Here is a 27,725-nt window from a genome sequence, read left to right as displayed (position 1 = left end):
ATCCAAATTTATAAGATCCTAGGGGAGAATTTCGGAAGAATTCGAGAATATCCTTGGCTAATTTCCAAAATATGATGATTATCGATATGTAAATCAAAACTTGGATTGGCCAAGTGGAACGCTCAGTAAATTAGAAAGAATTATCATGTTATCAATTCTCTTCTGGCTAAAGATGGGAAGATTTTGTAGAACCGTGGGAAAATTCTGACCGACCGTAAGCCACACGCGTATGTCATCACCATGGGCGCCCGCAGGATCTTTTCCAGGGGGGGGGGCACATTAACAATTTTCTTGAATATAAAAACTAATATAACGTCAGCAACATTAAATTGTTTACAGAAATTTCCGGTTATAACAGATGCTAGATGACTGTCAGTAAGTTCAGTTTATGAAATAATCTTGTATGATATTAAACCAATTGAACACCAACCATTTTAGAATTCCAGGGGGGGAGGCCTTCCCCTCGCGGGCGCCCATGGTCATCACAATGGGGAGAAAATATTTATCCGACCCACGCTTCAGCATTTTAGACCTTTCAGAGGCAAATTAAAATTATGAGACGAGGGAATTCGTTATACCCGAATTTTTCTGATCATTATGGATACTAATCACAGAAATGAGACCCACAGGACAACAAGTTGACAAGTGTTACGCAATAATTTCGTCATTCCTCGCGCCAAACATGCGTGCATATACACAAATGTAGGGCAGCAGCCACTCATTCTACAACCGGCGGTTCACCAGATAGCGTCTGCGTTCGCCTATGGTCCACAATTATTGTGCGGGAGTGAGGTATTGCTTATCGGGTGCTGGTGAAAGGTGTGATATTAGTCCCGGATGCAGACTAAGAGCCCAGTCCAAGTTGGCCGTGCGGTTAGGGGCGCGCAGTTGCGAGCTTGCATCTGGGAGATAGTGGGTTCGAACCCTACTGTCGGCAGCCCTGTAGATGGTTTTTCGTGGTTTCCCATTTTCACATTAGGTAAATGCTGGGGCTGTACCTTAATTAAGGCCACGGCCGTTTCCTTCCCACTCCTAGCCCTTTCCTGTCCTATCGTCGTCATAAGATATGTTTGATTTCAAGTTTTAGATGATTTAATTTTCGAGTAAAACTTTGTCCTTGTGGAAGCTCGAGTTGACTGGGAAGTATTTGATCCTTTCAAAACAGGTATAAGTTGATAACTACGAAGGGCGTACTATATTGCTTTACACCCAAATGAAGTTCATTACACGTCAGTTGTTACGTCACCTTCTCAACATAATCTCCTTGTAACTGTATACACTTTTGTCATCTAAGTGTCAGTCTCTCTACACCTTCCTGAAACCATTCTTTCGGAGTACTGCGTACCCATGCCTTGGCAGCTGTGTCCAGTTCTGCAAAATCCGCAAAACGGTGACCACGCAGAGGTTTCTTCACGTTTCCGAACAGGTGATAATCACTTGGTGCCAAGTCGGGAGAATATGGTGGGTGTGGCAGAACCGTGAAGCCATGAAATTGGCTGAATCTTGATCATGGCGTTGCAAAAGTTCTCTGCACACGTCCAAACGCCTCTGCTTTTCGTCTGCAGACAAGAGTCTAGGCATCCACGTTGATGACACCTTCCCCAGCTGTAAGTGGCCGTGCACGATCCGCTGCAGGATGTTTCGGCTAATTCCCGTGGCTACCACCATTTCCGTAAATGTGATGCATTTGTTTTTCTTGGATGGCATGTTCGACCCGGGCAATGTTGGCTGGTGTTGACACTGTCACATTCCTTCCAGAACTGGTTCCCTTGTCCACCGATGTGCGCCCTGTTTCCCAACATTCCACCCAGTTTTAAAGTGTTTTCCGTGGCGGCGGATGTTCTCCACAGACTGTCACAAAGCGAAAATTAATTTCTACAGTGGTCACGCCTTCTTTTCATATGAACCAAGTCGTATAGCACTGTCCCTGACGGTTGCTTTCCGTGTTTTCTGCTCCTACGCTGACAGTGTTGTTATGAAATGGATATGACGAGTGCGTTCGTTGGCCTCTCAGCCTCCCGTCTCAAATTGAAGGCGGAACGTGGACTAAAATCGTATCCAGAACGTCACATTTCACCTCAGCGGCGTATGAACAATGGATTCGACATTATTATAATATGTTAATCTCCATTATTTTAAAATGTTATTTTCCATTATTTTTACAAGTCATCCCCTCTCATTCCCGATCCCCAGCGGGGTTGGGAGGTTTCATCTCTATAGTCATATATTTACAAGATTCGCTAAGAGCTATTCTGGAACATATTCACATACATACAAAATCTTGGTTAACTTTACATTCATTTTCACCCCTTCTCAACCTCCATTCTGATTGCGGTGAAATAAGACTTAACTATCCAGAGTGTCACAGTTCAACTCAGCAATCTCGCAAACGATGTATTCGACCTCAATATTCGTTTAATTTTATATTTCACCAATCCGCTAGGAGTGCCAGGGAGTGTTTTACCCAACAGTATTTTTTTTTTTCAGACAGTAAGTCATACGTGTATCAATTCTGTATGAGGGCTCTGCTAGAAGAAACACACATGCATCTGTAATTTCGGTCATTTTGGACATTTTCTTTTCCACCCCTTCTCATCTCCATGCCGAAGGAGGCTGAACAAGGACTTCAACGACGTCCGGAGTGTCGCTATTCTTCTCAACGACAAGGAAAACTATGGATTCGACACTATTTTCGATTATTTATACATCTCACCCCTCCCACCTCACCCATAGGGGTGCTAGGGTTATCATACCTCCATGCAGTTTGTCTCCTGATAGTAAATCTTAAGTATACCAAGTTTGTTTGAAATCACTCCCGTAGTCCAAAAACGTATGGATTCAACACAAATATCGGTCGTTTCTAGTTATAATTATGTTTCGTCTCCTTCGCTAGGGCTTCTAGGGGTGTCTTGCCCCCACAGTATATTTTTTTCAGATAGTACGTAATATTTGTACTAATATTAGTTGACACATAGGCCTATGCTGGAAGATACAGACATCCATAATCTCGGTCATTTGGACATTTTCTTTTCTTCACCCGTTCTCACGCCCCTGCCAACTGGGACTCAACTTGAACTTAAACGACATCCGGAGTGTCACTATTCATTTCAGCGAGCCCGAAAAGTATGGATTCGACACTAATTTAGATCATTTTTATATCTCACCCCCTCCAAACCCTATCCCTGGAGGTGCTAAGGTTCTCATGCCCCCACGCGGTTTATCTACTGATAATAAGTCAAGTGTACGAAGTGTGGTTGAAATAGCTCCAGTAGTCACGAAAGCTATTGATATGACACTAGGGCCGATGACCTTAGATGTTAGGCCCCTTTAAACAACAAGCAGATTTGACACTATTATTGATCGTTTTTCGTTATATATACAGTACATTATGTACCGGGTGGTTCACCAGCCCCTTATTTCTTCGGCGATAGGCAACCCAAATCACGTTTATAACCTAAAGATTCTTACAATTTAGTTTTATGAACACCAAGTAGCCCGCCTCTGTGGTGTAGTGGTTAGCGTGATTAGCTGCCACCCCCGGAGGTCCGAGTTCGATTCCCGACTCTGCCATGAAATTTGAAAAGTGGTATGGGGACTGGAACGGGGTCCACTCAGCCTCGGGAGGTCAAATGAGTAGAGATGGGTTCGATTCCACCTCAGCCATCCTGGAAATGGTTTTCCGTGGTTTCCCACTCCTCCTCCAGGCAAATGCCGGGATGGTACCTAACTTAAGGCCACGGCCGCTTCCTTCCCTCATCCTTGCCTCTCCCTTCCAATCTTCCTATCCCCCACAAGGCCCCTGGTCAGCATAGCAGGTGAGGCCACCTGGGCGAGGTACTGGTCATTCTCCCCGGTTGTATCCCCCGACCCAATGTGTCAGGCTCCAGGACACTGCCCTTGAGTCGGTAGAGGTGGGATTCCTCGCTGAGTCCGAGTGAAAAACCAACCCTGGAGGGTAAACAGATTAAGAAGAAGAAGAACACCAAATAAATTGAAGTTTTTCCTTATGGTCGATAAGGCTCTCCCTACCCGTGTGTCATCACTGTAAACAGATCCATGGACCTAGCAAAGGAAAAACTACTATGCACAATTCCGCGCCAAATACTTAGTACCATTCTGCAAACACGTGATTTATTGCGCCTTGAAATAACACAGGTATCCGTAATACGATCCAATTGATAGGTTATGCTACATGTTCTGTAATGTAAAGGAGTTAAATGAACATCATTGAAGAATTTGACACGGGTATTAACTTTCGAGGTGGAACGGCAATACTTAAGTACTAAACCTCTAGCAAACATTATGTATGTTGACTCGCAGTTGAATTAAGGGCTGCTGCACAAGGTGTGTGAGTATCGACAGCGTAGTGGTTCGATTCCAGCATGAGGCAAATTTTTTGAACGGCAGCGGTGGTCCATTTTAGCAGGGATACTATAAGAATCAATACTTTCTTTGCTATTGGATTAAGGGGTGCGCTCTGATTTGGCGCCTTTCCCCTAAGGATGGGTAGGTGGGAAGAGGATTGGGGAGGAAATCGGCCTTGGTTTTTTATAATGGCTCCGTCCCGATATTTGACTGTTGGTGAAAATGGGAAACTGAGGAAAACCATTATCAGGACGGTCAGCATGTAATTCGAATCCACAACCTCCCGAGTCCAACGCACACAAATATTAATCCACACCTACCAGGTCACATCACAGCACTTATTAATTTTCTCACCATGTATCCCTATGAAGAGTACGTTCAATTGTTGTTAATTTATGGAGAAAGTCTTTCTTTTTTCAACTGTTTACCCTCCAGGGTTGATTTTTCCCTCGGAATCAGCGAGGGATCCCACCTCAACCGCCTTAAAGGCTGCGTCCTGGAGCGTGAGACTTTGGATCGGAGGGATACCACTGGGGAGGAGGAACAGTACCTCGCTACGTTGAACAGGGGCACTGTGGGGGATGGAAAGATTGGGAGGGATAAACAAGGAAGAGGGAAGGAAGCGGCCGTGGCCTTAAGTTAGGTACCATCCCGGCATTTGCCTGGAGGAGAAATGGGGAAACCACAGTAAACCATTTCGAGGATGGCTGAGGTGGGAATCGAATCCCCTCTACTCAGTTGACCTCCCGAGGCTGAGTGGACCCCGTTCCAGCCCTCGTACAACTTTTCAAATTTCGTGGCAGAGCCGGGAATCGAACCCGGGCCTCCGGGGGTGGCAGCTAACCACTACACCACAGTGGCGGACAGGCGGACTATGGAGAAAGTACGGTCGAATTAATACGTATGCCACGTGCTCCATAATGGTAAAACGTTAAATGAACACGGTAAAGCATTACTGAAGACTTTGACACGGATATTAACTTTCGACGTGGAACGGTCATACTTATGTAGTAATCTTTTAGCGAGCGTCTTGTAAGTTGTCTTTGTGGCTGAGTCGGTAAAGGGCCGGTGACATAAGGTGTTTGAATAGCGGTAATGTTGTGGTCCGATTCCAACCTTTTTTTGTTTTTTTGAACGACAGATCATGCCCCATTTTAACGTCACACGTTTGTACACACTTACCAGGTAATATCACAGCACGTATTCATTAACTCGCGATGCATTCCAGTGACGAGTTGTTGCTCATTTATGGGGAAACAAGGCAGAACGCAGTCCAGTCGCAATGTCTTTATCAGGAGCGTTTTTTGACAAAAGACTGCCGACTACCAATAGGTTCTGAAACCTCGAACGAAGGTTGCGGTGTACTGAGATATTGGAAGGGTACCTTCCATTAGAGATGTTCCTATAACGTCTAGGACAAATTAAGAGGCTGTTTTGGACGCTGTGCATAATAACCCTCATATTAGCACTCGGACACTTGCACAACAGACCAACATCAGCCGTTCATCAGTCATGCGTATTGCATAACAATAAATCTCACCCGTACCATCTGCAGTCACACCAGCAGCTCCACGGACGTGATTTCGATAGGCATTACGCATTATGACCAATAATGCAGCCTTTTGTCAAGAGTTCTGTTTTCAGACAAATCACAATTTCACAACAATGGCACAATATTAACTTTTGGAGTGCGGAGAATCCCCACTGGGGAAAACAGGGCCCATTGCAAACGCAGTGGGAGTAAATATCTGGTGTGGGATCTTGGGTAACTATTTCAACGAACCCTATTTCTTCGACGGACATCTAAAGGGAGCACGCTACCTTCATTTTCTTCAAAGTGAACTCCCACAGTTGCTGGAGAACGCGCCAATGCGCGAGCGATTACGAATGTGGTTTCAAAAAGACGAGACCCTACCTCACATATCGGAACCATCTTCATATCCTAATACGTGAATAGGAAGGGGCGGACCCGTCCACTGGTCCGCCAGATCACCCGATTTAACGTCATTTGACTTCTTCCTGTGAGGTCACTTAAAGCATGTAGTGTATGCACAGGAACCTGAAGATTCTGGTCACCTTCGGCAACTGATTATAGAGGCATGCCAAGCTGTTACCCCACTAACATGAACAGCGTGCAAGAATGTCTTTACAATGTCGTGCTGAAATCTGCATAACACAAGGGGGTCAACATTTCGAACACTTGTTACACTGAATATTCACGCTACATACTCCCAACCTACAGACCACCATGTCACAGTCCAACCTGGCTACATAACATCGATAAAAACGATCCTTTTCGGGACCAAATACAAATTTGGACCAGGATGATTTCTTTTATGTCTTAATCCGTTTAACCTAGGTTTACCCTCGGACTCAACGAGGCATCTCAACTCTACCGCCTCAAAGACTGTCCTGGAACGTGAGACTTTGGGTCGGGGATACAGCTGGGAAGGAGGACCAGTACCTCGCCCAAGCTGCCTCACTTGCTATGCTGAAAAGGGGGCCTTGTGGGGGTGAGGGGATGGGAAGATCGGAAGGGATAGACAAGCAAGAGGGAAGGAAGCGGCCGTGGCCTTAAGTTAGGTACCATCCCGGCATTTTCCTGGAGGAGAAGTGGGAAACCACGGAAAACCACTTCGAGGGTGGCTGAGATGGGAATCGAACCTCCCCTCTACTCAGCTGAACTGACGAGGCTGAGTGGACCGCGTTCCAGCCATAGTACCACTTTTCAATTTTCGTGGCAGAGCCGGGAATCGATGATGATGCTTGTAGGTTAAAGAGGCTTAACATCTAGGTCATCAGCCCCTGATGGTACGAAATGAGACGAAATGGTATGACAATTTAAAAATCCCAAATCCTCCACTGACCAGAATTCGAAAACATGAGGACGAAGAATGAGTGGATGGATATAGTTAAAACAATCAGTGGATTTGACCCGCAAAACCCCACATTCCCAGAAACTAGCGTTAAACAATAGTATTACTGACCAAAGGAATGCTTCTAAAGCACAATACTGAATCGATGCTTGTAGTCGAAACGGGTCAAAAATATCCAGGTCATCGACCCCTCATAAGGGTACTTATCGCTAGGAAAATAGAACCATGCTATTTGTCATGTTGCGGTACTAATCAAAAGTAACATAGATTCGCGGAATTCCGCGCATTATGGTACTACTCACGGGTAATGAAATTCGCACATGTAACACAGACCTATGGTGTTTCGCACACTGCGGCGCTATTTACAGGCAACGCAAACCTATACAGGAAACGCAAACCTATGGCGTTCCTCACATAAGTGGACTAACCACAGGGACCCGTACTATCCCGTGGTGTTCCTCACATAGTGGGTACTAAGCATAGGCAAGGCAGAACCATGGTATCGCTCATCCCGCGGTGTTGCTCATATAGAGGTACGAATCACAGGTACTGTAAAATGCATCCTGAGCCACACACTGTCGCTACTAATCACAAACCTATTTTGTACCTTAACATAGTGGTGCTATGCGCAAGTAAAAGCGACCCGTAGTGTTCTCTGCGTGATGGTACTAATTACAAGTAGTCTCATGGTTCTAATTTGCTATTTGCTTTACGTCGCACCGACACAGATAGGTTTTATGGCGACGATGGGATAGGAAACGCCAGGAATGAAAAGGAAGCGGCCGTGGCCTTAATTAAGGTACAGCCCCAGTATTTGCCTGGTGTGAAAATGGGGAACAACGGAAAACCATCTTCAGGGCTGCCGACAGTGGGATTCGAACCCACTGTCTCCCGGATGCAAACACACAGCTATGCGCTCCTAACCGCACGGCCATCTCGCCCGGTGGTTCTAATTTGATCATCCCTTGGTCGCCCCTTTTAGTCGCCTCTTAGGACAGGCAGGGGATACCGTGGGTGTATTCTTCGTCTGCGTCCCCCACCCACAGGGGGTCCGGGAATCGAACCCGGGCCTCCAGGGGTGGTAGCTAATCATATTAACCACTACACCACAGAGGCGGACGGAACAGGATGATATGAGGCTATATTACAGCCACTGTAAACGGCGTTAATCGAATGAAAAAACGTGTACCAACAAGCTGAGACGGGCAGCGGCATTCAAACAGTTCGGCAATCGTTTGATCTCCCTGGCCACTCACTGACCTAGCAGGGGGTGATTTATGACGGCAGTGGGCTTTAAAACGGAAGTTCTCATTCTCCTTTAGAAATCCTTACAGGTCTGTTGCTAATGCACTTCTTGTTAAATAGACGTCATTCTCTTTTTTCAGCTCAGACAATTCGCACTTGCTTTGTTCGTTGTTTGAAAGTTTTGGATTATTTCTTTGCTTCGTTAATTGATATTTGTCAAGTATATTAGTGTTATCTTTAATAAAATTGATGATTTTTGCTGTGACTTGGTGAAACGTGAGGTATATAGGCTACATTCTTTACTAAAGGTAAGTCACCAACCGTACGGGAACTGTTAAAACATTTGAAAAATGTGTGGCTTTCCTTATGAAAAAACTACTCTACGACAGCTGTTGATAAAACTTGGGTTTCGTTTCCGTATTCTGAGGAAGAAACAGACTGTAATGGAATCTGCTAGAATAGTAGCTTGGCGATATAAATTCATAGACCGTCTCCGGAAGTTGCGTTCCGAGGGGTGCAGAGTTGTCTGTCCAGATGAAACTTGGTACTATACTCATGACATTGTGAAGAAAGTGTGGGATGATGGAACTTGTAATTGCATATTGAAAGCACCAAAATCGCGAGGCAAGCGTAATATGGTATTGCATGCTGGAGGCAGGGTGCGAAATCGCGGGGGGAGAAGGGAGGGATTCCTCCTCACCGACGATTTTATCTCAAAGGTTCCCCCCCCCGACCAAAATTTCCAGTGGGGGAATCTTTCATTATAATATAACGAGGAAAATGCAGAACACATATGATTTATTACTGAAATGAATTATTTTTACTGTGCATATTTTCATAAAAACATCAGCAATAATACAAACGACTGTCAGATCTTGAGCAATAAAACAACGCAGAAGTGGCAATCCAGACCTGCAGCCTATTGTTCATGTTTTACTCTGGCGAGTCCATCTGAAACCCGGCCAAAATGTAACTTACTTGAAGCTCCCCTCTCTTGTCATTGCTCTAAGTAGCTCGAGTTTACACCACTCCTGTACTTCTTGAGGAGCGTATATTTCCGATAAGTAGCTAATATGACATTCACTTCAGGAGTGTACAAGCTGACAAATTCGTTCAGTCAGCACAAAATTCAAACAAAAAGATTTAAAATGTACATTTTTCTGGGGGAGGGAGTAATTAACTTACAGGGAAATTTTATACCCCCTCCCCTGCCGGTTATTGCCTGAAGTAAACACTAGACATTAAGTCCTATGTTCCTCCCCCCCCTCCCAACATTTCTTTCTGATTTCGCACCCGCAGTGAGGGTTGAGAATTGCCTTTATTTGTCAGCTAAAAACATTGGAGACCGCAAAGCTGATAGCCATGACAACAAAATGACAGCTCAAGTTTTCGAAAACTGGTTTAGGTCTCATCTTCTAGAGAACCTACCACGTGACCGAAGATGTGTACTCGTGACGGACAACGCAAGCTATCATTCGCGGCAGCTGATTAGGTTTCCTTCCATGAACACTAATATTAAGGACATTATTAAGTTTATGGAATACAATAACATTCCCGTGCCAAAAGCTATACACATCAAGGCAGTTATGTTTCAGAAAATCAAATCAGCCAATAACAGTAAAAGGTACGCTTAGAGGAGATCGCAGCTTCATGTGGACACGATGTTTTGCGGCTCGCCCCATATCACTGTATTTTAAACCCCATAGAAATGATCTGGTCTCAACTGAAGGCGTATGTTAGAAAAAATAATGTTACGCCAGCTTTGAGTGCTAGTGTGTGTCAACTTCTGCGTGCAGGAGCTGGAACGATCGGTCCTGAGAGGTGGTCTGCTTGTGTTGGAAGCATCATTAAGACAGAAGAGAAGTACATGAAACACGACACGGATAGCAACCAAGATAGGTTTGTAATTCACCTAGCAGACAATGACGAGGACGACGGATAGAGGTAAGGTAAATAAATACTGCATTTTATTTTTAAATATAGCTAAGTTTGCTGGCTATTTTATGTCCGAACTACATACTCCGATTATTATTATTATTATTATTATTATTATTATTATTATTATTATTATTATTATTATTATTATTATTATTACCGTATTATCATCCCAGTCCCTAGTTCGAGATTTTAGTTTTCTTTGCCGTGCGGTTAGGGCCGCGCAGCTGTGAGCTTGCATCCGGGAGATAATGGAGATAATGCTGGGGAAGTACATTAATTAACGCCACGGGCACTTCCTTCCAACGCCTAGGCCTTTCCTAGCCCATCGTCGCCATAACACATATCTGTGTCGGTGCGACGTAAAAAAATGTAAAAAATTGTACTTTTCCTTTCTTTACTGAAAGCGAGACACTGATATTAGCAGCATAAAATTCATATTTTAATAGGCCTATATTGGTATCAATTTAAGTTTAGTATTTTAGGAGACCTATTTGTTTGCACAAATAGCTCACGGCGATCATTTACGGCTACTTGAGAGTTCTTTGTCGAGTTGATTAGCCAATTCCTTCTTCCTGTTTCTTTCTTTCTTTCTTTCTTTCTTTCTAACATCTGCGACCACCGCACGGGTTAAGCACGAAACAAATTATTCTGCGCTATTGGTTTGTGCTGTGGTTCATGATCAGGTTTTTATATTTATATTTTGACTTTAGAATAAATTAAATGTTAACATGTTGAAATAATCCACGCAAAATATGGCAACCTTGTCCTTGATAGCGCTCACTTGCCTTTTAAACGACACGCGCCCCTTGTGTGCAGAGAAAAGAAACCGACTAGGGCGGGCAGACTGACAACCCTCATTATTACCAGGGTGAGCCAAGTTTTGAGATCAGAAGATACCGCATGGGTATGCGTTCAGCGTCAGGACTTAGAACAGATAGCTAGCACGTTGTAGTCCTTACATACACTTCCTGTCCAAACGTAAGATAGTGTTATTCGCAGCTGTGATCGTTTTGCACATTCATTATAGTTTAAGCAATAGAAATAACACTACCGCTAATGATTTCTGCCATATTCGCTGTCATTATATAAACGGTATAGTTGTATTAAGGCCAAAAAGAAGCAGAATGTTTTCGGATGACTATGATATACTCGTTAGTTGGGTTACCTACCTCCGAAAAAAATAAGGTGCTGGTGAACCACCCTGTATATATTCACCCCCTCCCCTAGTGGTTCTAGGGGTGTCTTACCCCAAGCAGCACATTTTCCGGATAGTAAGTAATAACTTACTTCTTACTTGTGTCAATTTTTGGTTGATAACTACGGTGGAACAAACCTACGTCCATTATCTCGGACATTTTGGACATTGTGCCGAAACAGGGACATAGTGCCCAACCCTACTTACTTGTGTCAATTTTTGGTTGATAACTACTCTGGAACATACCTACGTCCATTATCTCGGACATTTTGGACAATTTATCTTTTTTACCCTTTTTCAACTCCTATGCCAAAGGGACATTAAAATATCCTGAGTGTCACTATTCATCTCAGCGAAACTGTGGATTCGACACTTCACACTCGCCTCTAAGGGTGTTAGGAGTGTCTCGCCCCCTCGCGATTTATTTCCTGTTAGTAAGTCATACGTGTACCAAGTTTGGTTCAAATCACTCTAGTAGTCATGAAACCGGGCGAATTGTCCGTGCGGTTAGGGGCGCGAAGCTGTGAGCTCCCATCCGGGAGATAGTGGGTTCAAATCCCACTGTCGGCAGCCCTGAAGATGGTTTTCCGTGGTTTCCAATTTTCACACCAGATAAATGCTGGGGTTGTACCTTAATTCAGGCCACGGCCGCTTCCTTCCCATTCCTAGGCATTTCCTGTCCCATCGTCGCCATCTTCTAGAGAACCTGTGTCGGTGCGACGTAACGCAAAAAAGTAGTCATTAAAACTATGGATTCGATTATATTATTGGTCGTTTCTGTGGGTGTCTTGTCTCCACAGCATTTTCCACGTTGCACCAAACTGAGTTGACAGCTATGCTGGAAAATACACATATAACGTACATCCATAATCTCGGTCATTTTGGTCACTTTTTCTCCCCTGTGACAGGGGGGACTGAACTTGAACTTTAAAAAATTCCAGAGTATCACCGTCCACCTCAGCGAGCCCAAAAACTATGGATTGGACACTATTTCCGAATTTTATATCTCACCCCCCTCTCCTAAGGGCGCTAGGGGTATATTATCCCCACGCGGTTAGTGACCCAACAGCGTTTTTCAGAAATACTAAGTATTATTTGTACCAAATTTAGTTGTCAGCTATGCGGGAAAACACACACATGATTCCTTAATATCGCTCATTTTAGTCACTTTATTATTTAACCATTCCCCCCCCCCCCTGTGTCAAGGGGGGCTGAACTTGAACTTATAAAAAATCCGGAGTGTCACTATTCATCACAGTGACCCCGAAAACTATGGATTCGACACTATTTTCGACTATTTTTATATCTCACCCCACCCCTATTTCTGAATTTTATATCTCACCCCCCTCCTAAGAGTGCTAGGTTTGTATTATCCCCACGCGGTTAGTCTCCTTGCCCCAACAGCATTTTTCAGAAATATTAAGTAATATCTGTACCAAATTTAGTTGTCAGCTATGCTGGAAAATACACACATAACTCCACAATAATGGACTTTAAAAATTCGGAGTGTCACTATTCATCTTAGCGAGCCTGAAAAGTATGGATTGGACACTATTTACGATTATTTTTATATCTCAACCCCCTCGCTCCTCGCCCTTAAGAGTGCTTGTAGTGTCTTAACCCCACGCGGTTTGTCTCCTGATACTTTGTCATAAGTGTACCAAGTTTGGTTGAAACCGCTCCAGTGGTTTAGGAGATGTAACACATACATACCAACGTACAATGACATTTATATATACAGATTACATAGACTCGCCTTTGCTCGTTGGGAACCCCCAGTTGTTCTTCGTTAGGAGTGTCATTCCATTGTTGATATTCTATATTTTTCACAGTTAGTTAAATATTGTACACATCTAATACACAGCTCATTCTTCAAACTGGGCAGACCTATCAAAGTTGGTCCTATGACATGAAAGTACATCTCAATCGCGGCATGTTGTATTGCTATTTCGAAATAACAGGCACGGCCATGAACCTCCTAGCGGAAAAGGTACTTTATAAAACATGGCGGCGTGTTCCCATCTACAGTATGTATATAAAATAAGAGTTTTGTCTGTACATTGCTCAAAATTTGAAAATAATGGTATTTCTGTATCAGTCATGTCCATAGTAACAAGGAAATGCATTTTTTTAAATTTTCCGTAATTTCTGTCTATCTATCTATCTATCTATCTATCTATCTATCTATCTATCTGTCTGTCTGTCTGTACACGCATCACAAGAAAACGGCTGAAGAGAATTTAATGAAAATCGGTATGTAAAGTCCGGGAATAAGTCGCTACAATCTAGGCCATAAATAATCTGTTTCACGCTGAGAGAAATAGTTTTTGGGAAGGCCTAAAATTTAATTCTCAAATATTTATATTATTAGTGGTCCTATCTTAATGAAAACCGGTATGTAAAGTTCTAAAATAAGTTGCTACAATATAAACTATAAATAATCTTATTCACTCTGAAAGAAATTGTAGTTTAGGGGAAGGCCTAAAATATTATTTGCAAATATTTATGTTATTAGTGGTCCTATCTTAATTAAATTAGGTATGCAAAGTCGGCGAATAAGTCGCTACAATCTACGCCATAAATAATCTTATTCACGTTAAGAAAAATGGTAGATTAGGGGAAGGCCTAAAATGTAATTCTCAAATATTTTTTATTAGTTGTCCCATCGTAAATAAAATCGGTACGCAAAGTCGGGGAATAAGTCGCTACAATCTAGGCCATAAATAACTTTATTCACGCTGAGCGAAATGGTAGTTTAGAGGAAGGCCCACAATTTAATTCTCGAATATTTGTGTTATTAGTGGTCTTATGGATAATTACTATATAAATAAAGTTACATAATATTAAATTTCCGATCATTTATGTCTTATACATTTTGACCTATCGGCTATGATAACGGAGATATTTATGAATATGGATTTTTGTTGCTAAGATAATATCAGCGCCGTCACGAGAAAATGGGTAAATAGAATTTAATGAAAATAGGGGATTAAGGAACTACAGTCCACGCTATAATTAATTTTATAAGTCGAAAGAGAACTGAATGTGAAGGACTACAATACAGAAAGCTCATATCATTGATCAACAATAACATTACATTGACCATTGTTTGTTGTGATCTGCTTTGTCTCTCCGTTGCCATTCATCTCCGATAGATGGGATTACTGCTGTATACAGAGTTTTTTTTTAATTTGTTCTACGTCGCGCCGACACAGATAGGACTCATGGCGACGATGGGATACGAAAGGGCTAGGAGTGGGAAGGAAGCAGCCCCATACGTTAATTACGTTACAGCCCCAGCATTTTCCTGGTGTGAAAATTGGAGACCACGGAAAACTATCTTCAGGGCTGTCGACAGTGGAGTTCGAACCCACTACCTCCCGGATCCAAGCTCACAGCTATGCGCCCCTAACTGCACAGCCAACTCACCCGGTCGTACCGAGTATAACAGCCTGCCTGAACATTGGCGGGAAGTAGCTGGGTAGTTAGATAAACTTCTGATACTACTGATACGTAACAAACTGGTTCATCATAGCATTCGAGCTATTCACTTCCTACTCTGAGGCACTGATTGGAATGAGCAGTGTGCATATTTAACGGAATAATGGCAGAGAAGTGTTCACGGCTGTCTGCGGTCTGGTCATTGCAGCAGTGGAACTTTGGATTGTTAGATCGGCACCGTAGTACTGTTCGTTAAGAGTGAGAAAATGTGCGGTTTATTAATTTGATCGAGTATTTTATATAACATTGCTTTTAATCACTACATTCCTTCTGCCGACTTCAGGTAGGAAAACCACAAAGACAGTCTTTCTGAGAATCCCGTAGCGAAGCACGTGTACATCAGCTATTCCTCCTATAGGCCTCTATATAGCATTTCTTACCGGACTATCATGATATAGAGTAAGCTGCTGACGCCTAGCGACAATCTGTCCAACAAGTCGATCCAATCTTGGTGCGGCTTTGCAATTAAATTAATTACATAAAATTACTCATCATAAAAAGAACTACCCACCGGATTTCGTTCAAAGCACTTTACAAACCCTCCCAGGAGCAATAAGAACAAATTGTGAAAGTTTCAGCGAAATCGGTCCACTAGTTTTTTGAGTCTATTAATCTCAAATATACTAGCATCCACTTTTATATATATAAATGACGGTTACGTGAACGAATCATATCCACGAAATTTCATTGTAATTTTTGTCCTAAATGGAGAATAACACGACTCTCTTCTGTGGCATTCCGCTTCATCGTGCCGTCTTTTGTTTCCTTCTCGAGGTCCAAGGCTAGCTCCGACGATGGGAGTGCTATGTCTGTGAATTCTGAATATCTTTGTCCATCATGACTAGCGCGGGCAGTTCAAGCGGAAAAAAGGAGGTGAAAAGTATACCGTAATACAAAAAATATTTTTGTTAAAAGAAAAATAGCATGATCTCTGGACCAATAATTATATTAATTAATTAGTTATGGGCTCAAGTCAACATCTCGCCTCAACAAGTAACATGAAGCAAAGCAAAGGAGTTCAAATAAGTTCAGCGAGCAAAGACTGAACACACGAAAGTGTTACATGAACAAAAGACATGAATCGCAGTGATATAGTGTAATTCACGGTCGTAATGTAGCAAAGTATGTATGTACACATTTCTCTAGTAATAATGGTATTTATTAATTTACCGCTAATTTTAATCTTAATTTGCATTAAAGCAATTTACGACAAAAATTATAATGAAATTTCATGGATATTATTCGTTCACGTATCCATAGATTATGTCCCATGTGCAATTTCAGATAACCACTTATTTGACATGCAGATTACAAGTGAAATCAAATAGGTTATAAAGATAATAGCGGAAAGTAGGCGTGAAAACTTGCGACAGCGACTTAGTCTGGAGGCTCATAGTGTAGACGTAAAACCGGGCATCAAAAGCTGTTAAGTAATTCAATGGAAATGTTAATAAAATTTAATTGTTTAAAAAATACGGCTAGAATAGGCAGTATCTGCAATAATTACAGAGGGCTATGTTCGGCAAAGTCTTTTTACATATTTCTGAAAAATAAAGGAATTTAAGTACGAGTTTAGATGCTTGGTTAGATTTATGTTTACACAGCTTCAGTTCATATAGAATGAATACTTGATTTTACGGTAGTAGAAAGTGATTTACTAATTGATATTGCTGATTTTATTAGATGTAAGCAATGGGTTCAAGAATTTGTTATGGCAGGGGTAAGTATTTTGAACACATTAGGATATGAGATTACGTAGACTTTATAAGATAGCTTTATTACTTTTAATTACTTGATTTTTTCAGACTTTGACCTGGATCTATCCCCTCAGTTTTGCCATCTACAAAGGAAATCAATCGCAGGAGAAGCCCCCCCCAAAAAAAAGGAAGAGCGAAGAGGAACTGGAGTTAGAAACAACAGTGATGGTGAAAATGAAGTGGTGAGTAATGACACCTTCAAAGTTAAGGAAGAGTGCACAGAGTGTTCACAAATGGCAAACGAAAAGTGCAGAGCATTGCAGAAAACAGTGTCCAGTTATAAGAAACAGAATTGCGTGTTGAAAGCTAGGCTAAGTAGTTTATATCATACTAAAATGAGAAGTAAAACTACAGAAAAGAATATTATTAGTGATTGTGAAGGTAATTTTTGTAATGATGTAGCAGATAACTTTATAAAACTCCAGGCTAAACTTAAGGACAGAAAGGCTCAGGGGAGGAGATACTCAGGTAAAGATAAGAGTTTTGCTTTGGCCCTGCATTTCTGTTCTCCAAAATCATTCAGGTTCTTGCAGACATACTTTTTTTATCTACTACTAGGCCATTGAGAAGTTGGTTACAAAATTCAGAGGTAAAGTCTGCTATGAATGGCATAGTTCTTGATTTGTAACAAATTAAGTGTGAAAATATGAAACCCCCTCCCAAAAAAAAGTCATATCTGTGGTAATCGATGAAATGTCTCTAAAGTGTCTGTTGACCTATAGTGCTCAAAATGACTTGTTTGAATGGTATGTAGACACAGATTCAGAAATCTTTTCTGACTTAAATGTCACTGAAAGAGAGTTATGAAATCAGGCTATGGTCATAATGGTTGAAGGTATGTACCTCAGTTTCAAGCAAATTATAGGATATTATTTGACCAGGGATGCTATGTCAGCACAGAGCATTAAAGATATGTTAATGCATTTTTCATAATTCAGGACACTGAACTAGTACCCAAGACTGTAGTTTGTGATCAAGGGGAAAACAAAGTTAAAATGAGGAAAATTCTGGGAGTCAGTTCAGACAAACCATATACTGAACTAAATGATGAAAAAATATACTTTTTCCATGGTGCCCCTCACTTGATAAAATAACTCAGAAACAATCTAAAGAAGTATGATTGCAGTGTAGGAGGGGAATTTGTAGCTGGTCTTATATTGAAGAATTTTACAACAAAAATTCAACCATTATGCCCAGACAAGCCCCAAAATTAACAAAACAATGTATTTCACTTCCCCCTTTTCACCAATGAGAGAGTGTTTAGCTGTTCGGACCTTGAGTCATTCTGTTGCTTGTGGTATAAAGGTGCATATTCAATTTAATTCTCTACCACCGTCTGCAGCTATTACAGCTGATTTCATTGAGATGTGTGACATACTATTTGGCATCTTCAATTCCTCAAAATGTAGTAGCCCTAAGCAGTATAGAAAACCCCTTTGCAGTAATTATAATCATTTAGAAAAATTGGTAGAAACTGAAAAATGTCTAAGGCAGATCATTGTGTTAAACAGAGGTGCTAATAGTAAACTCAACCCAATATGTATTCAAGGTTGGATAGATAATACTCGTATCAATGCTCTTAAGCTTTTGCAGTCAGAATTGAAGGGGCGATTTGATTTTCAATTTCTCTTCACTAGAAGACAGACACAAAATTGTCTGGAAAATGCATTTGCCATTGTCAGGGCTAAAGGAGGCAATAATGCTACTCTGGATGCATCTAAATTTTGCCGTGCATTAAGAAATGTTACATAAATAACTTACTAACCCCATCACAAATAGCAATAGTGAGACTGATGCTGCAGTATTCCTAACCGAATACAATTATTTGAAAATTAGTTACATTGTGAATGAAAGCTTAAATATTAGTGATAAGAGACCTAATTGTAATGAAGAAAATGAGATCATTGATGGTGATGTGCAAACTACACAGGCAAATGCAGGCAATAATGTTGTGGGTTGGGCACACAATGAGTGTAAAAGTGTTTTGATGTCACTTGAACTTAATTTCCATAACCCTGTAAACTTCCTCATATTAGTGAAGAAATATGAATCAAGTAACATGATTTTCCCCAATGAATGTTCCTATATGTTGTGTTCTAAAATGCCCAGTGTTTTTTCAGAATAATGTAAATAAATTCATATGTGAAAGCACTCAAGGTGTCAAAGACAAGTTAGTGAAGACCTTAATGAATGAATGTGTTAGTGTAGAAGGTATGTGAGACAATTGTTATTCTTTGTTGGCTCATAAATACTTTGCAATCCTCAATAAAGTTTTTGTAAATAAAACAAATGGTTCCTACACATCTCAGCAGAAAAAAAATGCAAAATTACAGAAAGTAACACACATGTAATTTCATGTTCAAGTGCATTTGGATGTACATAATATAGTATATTATATAATTTTGGTATGTGCATGGTTGTCAGTACATATGGTTGCCTGGCTTGTAAATGTAACAGAAATTTGTCATGACTAAACGTTAATTTGTGGAAAATAGCATGTGTACAGTATGCTAATTTATTTTTGAATGTATACAGTTGTCCCTCTTCATGGCATATGTGAAAATGGTAGACAGTAGGCTATCACATGAAAAATCCAATAGTTTTGGCTTAGCTGTAGGCCTAAAATGGATGTTAATTTTCATGCCTTATTTCGTGACTAATAAAATGTTATAACCCCAGATCAAACATCTTGTACTTGAAAAACTATTCCATAATTCCTTTAAAACTTAAAACCAATACATTTTCGTGTACAGGTGAAATTTTGAGATATCTGGTTCAGGTATTAAGTCATAGCAGCCACAACGAGCAGTCGACAGCTGTTCGTTTTTACACTGCGAGCCACCAGATAGTAATAGTGGCGCTGTCTAGCCAAGGTCTGTCTAGGGAGGTCTGGTCACGCTACCACAATCCTTTGCGGTGGCGGCCATATTGGGTCTTAAATATCGTTGTTATGTGGGCGTGCCCGATGTAATGATGTGAGTTATTACTTGTATTTTGAAGGAAAATGGGATACTATGCCGCACCAAATTGTCAAAATAAGAGAACTGACGGAATTAGAGTGTTTCGCTTCCCGAGAGATAAGCAAAGGAGAGCTCAGTGGGTACAAAACTGTCGCCGTGACAAATGGCAACCAAGTCCGTCTTGTGCGAGGTTAGTGAAGTTATGCATTCGTATTATTCCTGAATAATAATTTATATGAACGATGTTTTATATTATTTTATAGGAGTTATTATGTATTTTCTTCTAGCATCACTTTGAAGAATCGCAATTTGAACTAAAGAGAGCAGATGGTCGGAAACTACTCAAGTGGAATTCCATCCCAACAATTTTCAACGTCCCTAATTCACACAAGTCTTTTCTTTGACATATTATAGAAAACCTCCCAAAGAAAGAGAATAATTGTCTTTCAAAATAAGCAAGAAAAGTAACAGGAAATGTGTAATAGTAGTATCGATGTTTATGAAAATTTCCTTTCCATGTGTCCGGCTCCATGGCTAAATGGTTAGAACGCTGGCCTTTGGTCACAGGGGTCCGGGGCTCGATTCCCGGCAGGGTCAGGAATTTACCCGTAATTGGTTAATTTTGCTGTCACGGGGGCTGGATGTATGTGTCGTGTTCATCATTTCATCCTCATCACGACGTGCAGGTCGCCTACGGGAGAACTTGTCCTGGGACGCTCCCGACACTAAAAGCCATACGCCATTTCATTCTAATCCTTTTCTTGTGAAACACATGGTCATATTGCTTCCGCACTTATCCTACAGACATTATCTTTATAACCCTACATGAAATATAGAAATGTTTCACAGATATTTGAAATGCTTGTTCCTGCTCATTTACCAATTACAATCACAACAAACAATAGGCCTATCACTTCAAACCAACAATTTGTGTCCAGCTTGCCATCATTACAACAATTGTTAATAGCAATCTTATACGGCACTGTAGTTATTATTTACAGCTATATTTCATTCATCTTAAATGCTCTCTAGAGTACATTATATGGCTGGACAAATACTTAGAGATCACAACACTCGCTTCACTCACACTAACTGTAATTGAACGTACATAGCCTAACATACATCAGCGCCCATATGACAGTTTGTAGGAGGGTGGGGGGGAGAGACCTGGGGGTACGTATTATTTTTAATATTTTGGAAGATAAATGGCGACTTCTATTCTGTGGTAGAATAACCCACGGTGTTCCCTGCCTGTTGGTGGGGAACGGTACTACCGCTTCTACGTAATATTGACTTAAATCATTTTCTTCAAAGGAAAACACCTGACTAGACTAGACTTTTGCCTGAGAGCTAGGGAGGGGGGGGGGGCGGCCCCACCTTGTCCCCGGGTATGGGCGCCCTTGCTAACATAATATCCTAATGTAATCCGTAAAATAGCCTAACCTAGGTTAACTCAACTTAATAGTGACTGAATTGATATTTCTTATGGAATCGTGTCTATTAATGGCTTTAATTTTCTTAACCACTATTATTATTATTATTATTATTATTATTATTATTATTATTATTATTATTATTACATTAATGAATGTTAGGACTCAGCTAAGAGCCCCGTGGTCGCCAACCCACGCTCCCTATTTAGGAGCTCCTCCCGCCCCTTTCAGTTTGCTGAGTCTTGACATTGCTTTCACTTACTTGTGTCAGGCTCTCACCTATTCTAGTCCATCCGACCTTCCCTGGTCAACACTTGTTCTTTTCCGACCGCGACGGCATTAGCGCATTCGAGGCCTAGGAAGTTTTCCATTACCACGCATTTTGTGGCCTTCATCTTTCTTTTGCTGATTCCTTCATTTTTCGAAGTGTTGGACTCCTTCCATTTGTTTTCTTCTGATTAGTGGTTGCCCAGTTGTACTTCCTCTTAAAACAATTATTACCACCACTTTGTACTATATAGCTGCATAGGTTATCAATAAACTAGTTAAAGGTAGCTAGGAACATCACTCTTGTTGCACATGTGCAGAGTACTTTTGCCTTAGAACCCAAAGAAATACCACATGAATGGATAACAACAGTTATCATTCATAAATCAATGCACTCAACTCAAGAGGCATTCAGTGTTTTGTCAACATTCTGGGGTAATCTTTTAGAAACGCAGTATCGGTAATTACTTTCTTAATAAATAAAACGGTGACGGTAATTTACTACAACTGTCTTTTAGTACTTCAAGTTCAGTATTTCATGTGTCGGTATAACACAGGTACTGTACAGATGTTTCTGTCAATAAGATTATGTATTTGACAGATGATATTAATAAGAAACACAGTAAGACCAAGTTGTAAGGAAGTAAAAGACTAGGACATGAGCGTTTCTGTTGATTCTTGTTTCTAAATAATAATAATAATAATAATAATAATAATAATAATAATAATAATAATAATAATAATAATAATAATAATAATAATAATAATTCCAGGGTCTATTAATTATCTTCCTATTCAAGTAGCTGTGAATGTATTCATATCATTTAAGTGTTATACAGTTATATATACATGAACAGTAGATGCCCAATTAAATTCTTTATAAAAATAGTTGGTATTTTGTTTTTATTTCAATGTACTGTGCCGAAATCCTCTAAATTCGAATACACTTACCTTTGGTTACGCTCGCTTAAAGACCCAATATGGCGGATCCATAAGTAGCATTCGTGACTTTACCTCCCTAGACAGACCTTGTCTAGCCGGAAAGTTACGCACTTTCGAGAGAGTTTCCGCTATTATCTTTATAACCTATTTGGTGAAATCACTTTTGCAGGTAGGACGAAGAGAACTGAGACCAATATACATAAATATAAGAAAGGAAGGCAATATCTTACATCATTTCACATCCATATTGTTGTTTCTATTTAGGTTTTACAATCCTTTGGAGAAAACTGTACAAGAGTAAGGTTGTCAACAGTGTTACGAATAAAATACCGACTAATTTAATCGACGATGATCCAGTTCGTACACACAATATTATACTCGACAATGAATAACCGCAATTTACTAATATACTGGCTATTTACAAAAGTATCTAGTCCTTACAGAGGGCAAATACAGTAGAGACAATACGCGACACTTAGCGAGATATCGAGGGGCAGCTATTAGAGCTCTCTCTAGCGGACTGACCTCAGAACTACTGATTCTGTCATAAGAGCACGTGTATTTCTGTGTGAAGTTTTTGGTGTTATTTATGCGTTTTCAATGAGTTGACATAATTAAATAGTAGCGTGTGCCATTCCTTGATATCTCCTCTCAACATGAGGGGAAAGGTATGTGGTGTGTTTGGATGCAAAAACTATGAAGTAGAGAAGAATGCGCGGTTTTTCTTCCGTTCCCCTCGTGACAAGAAAATGTAAGTAATATTGTGTCTGCATATATATTCTTCCAGTTACAAAGAGACTTTTATAGTACTTCATAATCTTCTGTCCTGCTCGACCCATACTTTAACTGGCTTAAAATATAATACGCATATTTCATTGTATAGTGCAGCAGTTAACCTTCAATACTGATGTGTTGTAGGTGTGATCTATGGGTTTGATTTAATTCAGGAAAATACATATGCATATGAGTGTGGCTGGTAGTGTTCCAAGTTACCCCATTTGAAATGCCGTAATGCGTTGTCAAGCACTGAAGAAAATCTGGGTGATTTAAGAAATGTACATATTTTGTTGAAACAATATGATGATGCAGATTTGCTTTACCCTAATGTAATGGCATTATGGCAAGTATTGCTTATAGGGGCAGTTTGAATGTTTTTGAGGCTAAGTTTATAGATTTTCTTTCTGTTAGTAGGCTTCAAGTTAAAAGGAAAATTGTCCAGCTCTTAAATGTAAGTTCATTGAATCATGTGTGTAAGGAATGTGCCGATATTTTTGTTGACAAGTGTTTTAATATGATGATGCAATGCTTTTAAATGAGAAAAAAGAACGTGAATGTTCAGGCTGGAATTCTAAAGCTAGAAAAGTAATGCATAAATGAAAGATCAAGCCCTTTCACAGCGGTATATTTCACATCTTGATTATATGTCTAATTTCAGTCTTTAAATAATAACTTGTTAAATAATTCTTCAATCATTTATCCAGAATTGCTTTAGCAACTTTGAATTCAATATCTTAGTAACACTTTCTTTCTAGACGTAATTTATTTATCCATTTCCGTATATACATTTCCATTGATATTTGAATTTAACGCGAAATTTCAGGTCAAGCCACTAGGAGCGCCACTTGCGACTTGTCTCCCATTTTAACAAGGCTAAATCCGGAAGTGTCGCGTATTGTTTCTACTGTATTTGCAGAGGGTCTCCGACTGGCAGTCTTTACCTGCAACAGCGATCTTAATCTTGACTGACAGGTTTCACCTTTCATTTCGTTTCGGACGCACTAGTCTTTTAAAACAGAAGTTAGCTGATATTTTATGAAAACATTCTGTTTCCTTGGAAAACCAGCGTGCTGTGTTCCTTCTTTCTGTTGCCACGCGGTAATGGGATTGTCAGCCCTGTTGTAGCGTCCATACAAGACCGCGACTAGGTGCATGCACTGTGCACGGTCTCACTCCTCGATTTGGAGCAATAGCGCTGTCTCTCTCTTTCCCCACGCCTGTCTCAATCGCTCACCCTGTCTCCATCTTCCTCACTTGCTCCGTAGCGCTCCAAATCCGAGCCGAGTTGAGCCGAGCTTAGCCGAGTTGCCCAGAGACGAACCGTTGGTTCGAGTCGAGCCGAGTGGGACCGATGCACTGAGCACAGGAACTCTGCGCCGCAGTTTGCATGCGTGAGAGTTTGGGCGTTTGATAGGCCCTGGTGTAGACCAACATACATAGAGATGATAAGAAGGGAAGGCAATATCTTACATCGTTTCACATCCATATTGTTGCTTCTATTTAGGTGTTACAATGCTTTGGACGTCCGTTGGCTATTACAATACACAACTGTTGAACGCTTGGCATGACTCCATACAAGACCGATAACTCACGTCATCAATTCACGTGACTATTCCACACACTGAAGGACACGTAACTGCCTACTCTACACTCACCACAATAGCACAACTCAACGCAACGCAACTACGACCGCCTGTTCGCGGCGAGCCTACTTGCTTTTATAGCTTGTGATGAAGTTACTATATCTTCGGGGTGTGGCCAGAATAGGAGCATTCTAGTTTCGTATTGCAAAAAATCCACGGAGATACCAGACGAAAAACATAATGGAAGCAGAGGCCGTAGCATGTTCTCAGGCTGGTCGGGAGCTCTCAGCCTGACTCATTCATTCCTTTCAGGAAATACAGAAGAACGCTACAACAAGGCTGACAATCCCATGACTGCGTGGCAACAGAAAGAAGGAATACAGCACGCTGGTTTTCCAAGGAAACAGAATGTTTTCATAAAATATCAGCTAGCTTACCGTGTTGATAGAATTGCGAATATTTCATTAGTTTTGGGGAAAATAACCAAGGGCCATAAAACGACCTTTGTATTTTATAATCGTAAAGTTTCCAATAGTTTTTCAGGGTTTATGACATATTTCATCTATCAGGTGATTATTGTTTTAAGAGGGAGTGCAACTGGTCAACCATCCTCTATTAACACTAATCAGAGGGACAAAATAGAAGGGATCCGGCATTTCAAAAAATGAAGGTATCGCCCAAGAAAGACAAGGACCATGAAGGGCGTGACAATGAAAGACTCCCTAGGAATCCCAAAGCTAATATGTTGGGGTCGGAAAAGAACAAGGGTCGACGAAGGGACGTTGTATAGGAAAGATGAAACCGAGGAGCACGGCACAATTAAGTGGAAACCACGGAAAACCACTTCGTGATGGATGAGGCGGGAATCGAAACCCCTCTAACTCAGTTGACCTCCCGAGGCTTAGTGGACCCCGTTCCAGTCCTCGTACCACGTTTCAAATTTCCTGACAGAGCCGGGAATCGAACACGGGCCTCCGCGGGTGGCAACTGATCACAATGACCACTACACCAAAGAGGCGGACTGATAACTACGTACGAATTGTAAAAAAATATATATTTCAACCCATTCTACAAAAGCATCGTTATGTAAACTTCCCCGTTTAGATTGGTATTCGGGTAATTTGTTTATTTATTTAACTATCTATTTTTGTGGGGTAATCTGCGGGGCCCCTGCACTGCAAGCTTTGCAGGCCCTAACGTTACACCACTGATTCAGATGGAGAGATATTAAGCTTCAGGGAAGGTTTTCGACAGGGCTGAAAGTTAATTAATGTCAGATGATTGACAGTATAGAACACAAGGGTCTGGTACTCATGATCTCTGATAGAATATAAAGAAATTCTTTTAGGTACCGGTAGTTAATACCAAATACTTCACTATGACAATACCGGACAACTCCAGGTTTCCAACGGGACAGTCGATAGTGCTGCTATACACGGAATGGTGTGGCGAACTGTGCGTAGAATATTGCGAAATATTTTACTGTACAATAAATCATTTGGTATCGCAACTTGTACGATTTTTGGCGCTCTGGCCTGTTGTTTTTATCGGTCACTAAATAGTCTTCCATTGCAGAGATATTCCAAGAAAAATGTTAAGCGCTGAACAAATTACCTGCAAGATGACATGGGAACTAATAAGAGCCGCATCTATTAAAAATGATAATCACGCATCTGTGTTGAGGTTACCTTCTGATTATCTATGCTCCTTATATTAAGAAGCAGATCAAATACGGAGATGTTAGTGGGACGTAAAACCAATAAGATAAACAAATAATGAACTCACACACTCAACCGTGAGAGCCTTAGGTATTAAATATCAGAAATGATTATCGCACTTGTCCTGAAGTTCTAAGATATGATGTTCAAATGTAGTCAGCTTCAATTTTTTTTTAAACTCCAAGAAAAGTATTTCTTATTATTATTGGCACAGGAGTGAACACCATTCCAACAAATTTAATACGTAAGTATGAGCATTCCTCACGCATAAAGTTGCTGAAAAAGACATTTGAAAATCCTTAAACTTCTTCCTTGTCACGAACATTGTGGTTCAATTGATGCCAATATTCTCACGTAACTCCAATATGCATTACATACATGTAATCAAAACTCCTATTCCGCAAGGACAGCCTCTCATTTGCGAAACCTTAATAACACATGTATGTTGTTATATTCCCCGTCCAGCGCTTAAGCTGAATGGTCATCGTACTGCCCTTCGGTTCAGAGAACCACGAGTACAATTCTCGGCTGAGCCGGGGATTTCAATCGCGTCCGTTAATTTTTGTAGCTTGGGGGCTGGGTGTTGTGTTCGTCTTACTACACATCTTCAAAACCATACAACACACCACACGACAAATCAACAAAGAAACATGCCATAGTGAATAAATACATTCCTCCAGATAGAGTTGGCGTCAGGAAAGGCATCCAACCGTAAAACTAGTCTAAGTCCATTCAAAGTGCTTACTATAGGAAACTGGAAAGGGCACAAAAGAAGAGGGGAGAGAAGTTAAATATTTTGCCTGAGCTGATCTTCAAATAAACTCTGCTTTTAATTTTTAAGACAGCGAAATGCTCGTTTGGTGGCTTATAAAGGATATATTTCCACTGAATGGAGATGCATATTTCTCAACTCTCGCGAAGACGAGTATGCAGTTACCGGACTTGTCACACCGTACCACTACTGTAGATGTCACCGCCGTCACTGTTCGCACTGCGCTTAATGGTCTTGGCATGGAGCTGCCCGGTATTGTCATACAGTCAAGTATTTGGTTATACTGTTCCGTAATTCTATATACTGTACTTCTCAGCTGGAATATTTCTCGAAATGTTGCAGAGTGACAAACTTATTGTACCGTGCATTTAAAAATATCGAGAGAAAAACTGAAAA

At 40.9% G+C, this 27,725-nt stretch overlaps 1 protein-coding gene across 3 annotated transcripts in view; it reads right to left on the bottom strand.

Annotated features, from left to right (window-relative positions):
* LOC136866257 (high affinity copper uptake protein 1) overlaps positions 1–27,725 on the bottom strand; it is a 216,937-nt gene that overhangs the window by 144,202 nt on the left and 45,010 nt on the right. The gene's annotated exons all lie outside the window — the stretch shown is intronic.

This window comes from Anabrus simplex, chromosome 3 (genome assembly GCF_040414725.1).
Source record: "Anabrus simplex isolate iqAnaSimp1 chromosome 3, ASM4041472v1, whole genome shotgun sequence".
NCBI classification, from domain to species: domain Eukaryota; kingdom Metazoa; phylum Arthropoda; class Insecta; order Orthoptera; family Tettigoniidae; genus Anabrus; species Anabrus simplex.
Note: the sequence above shows the minus strand (reverse complement) of the source record. Positions and strands in the feature narration are given on the sequence as shown.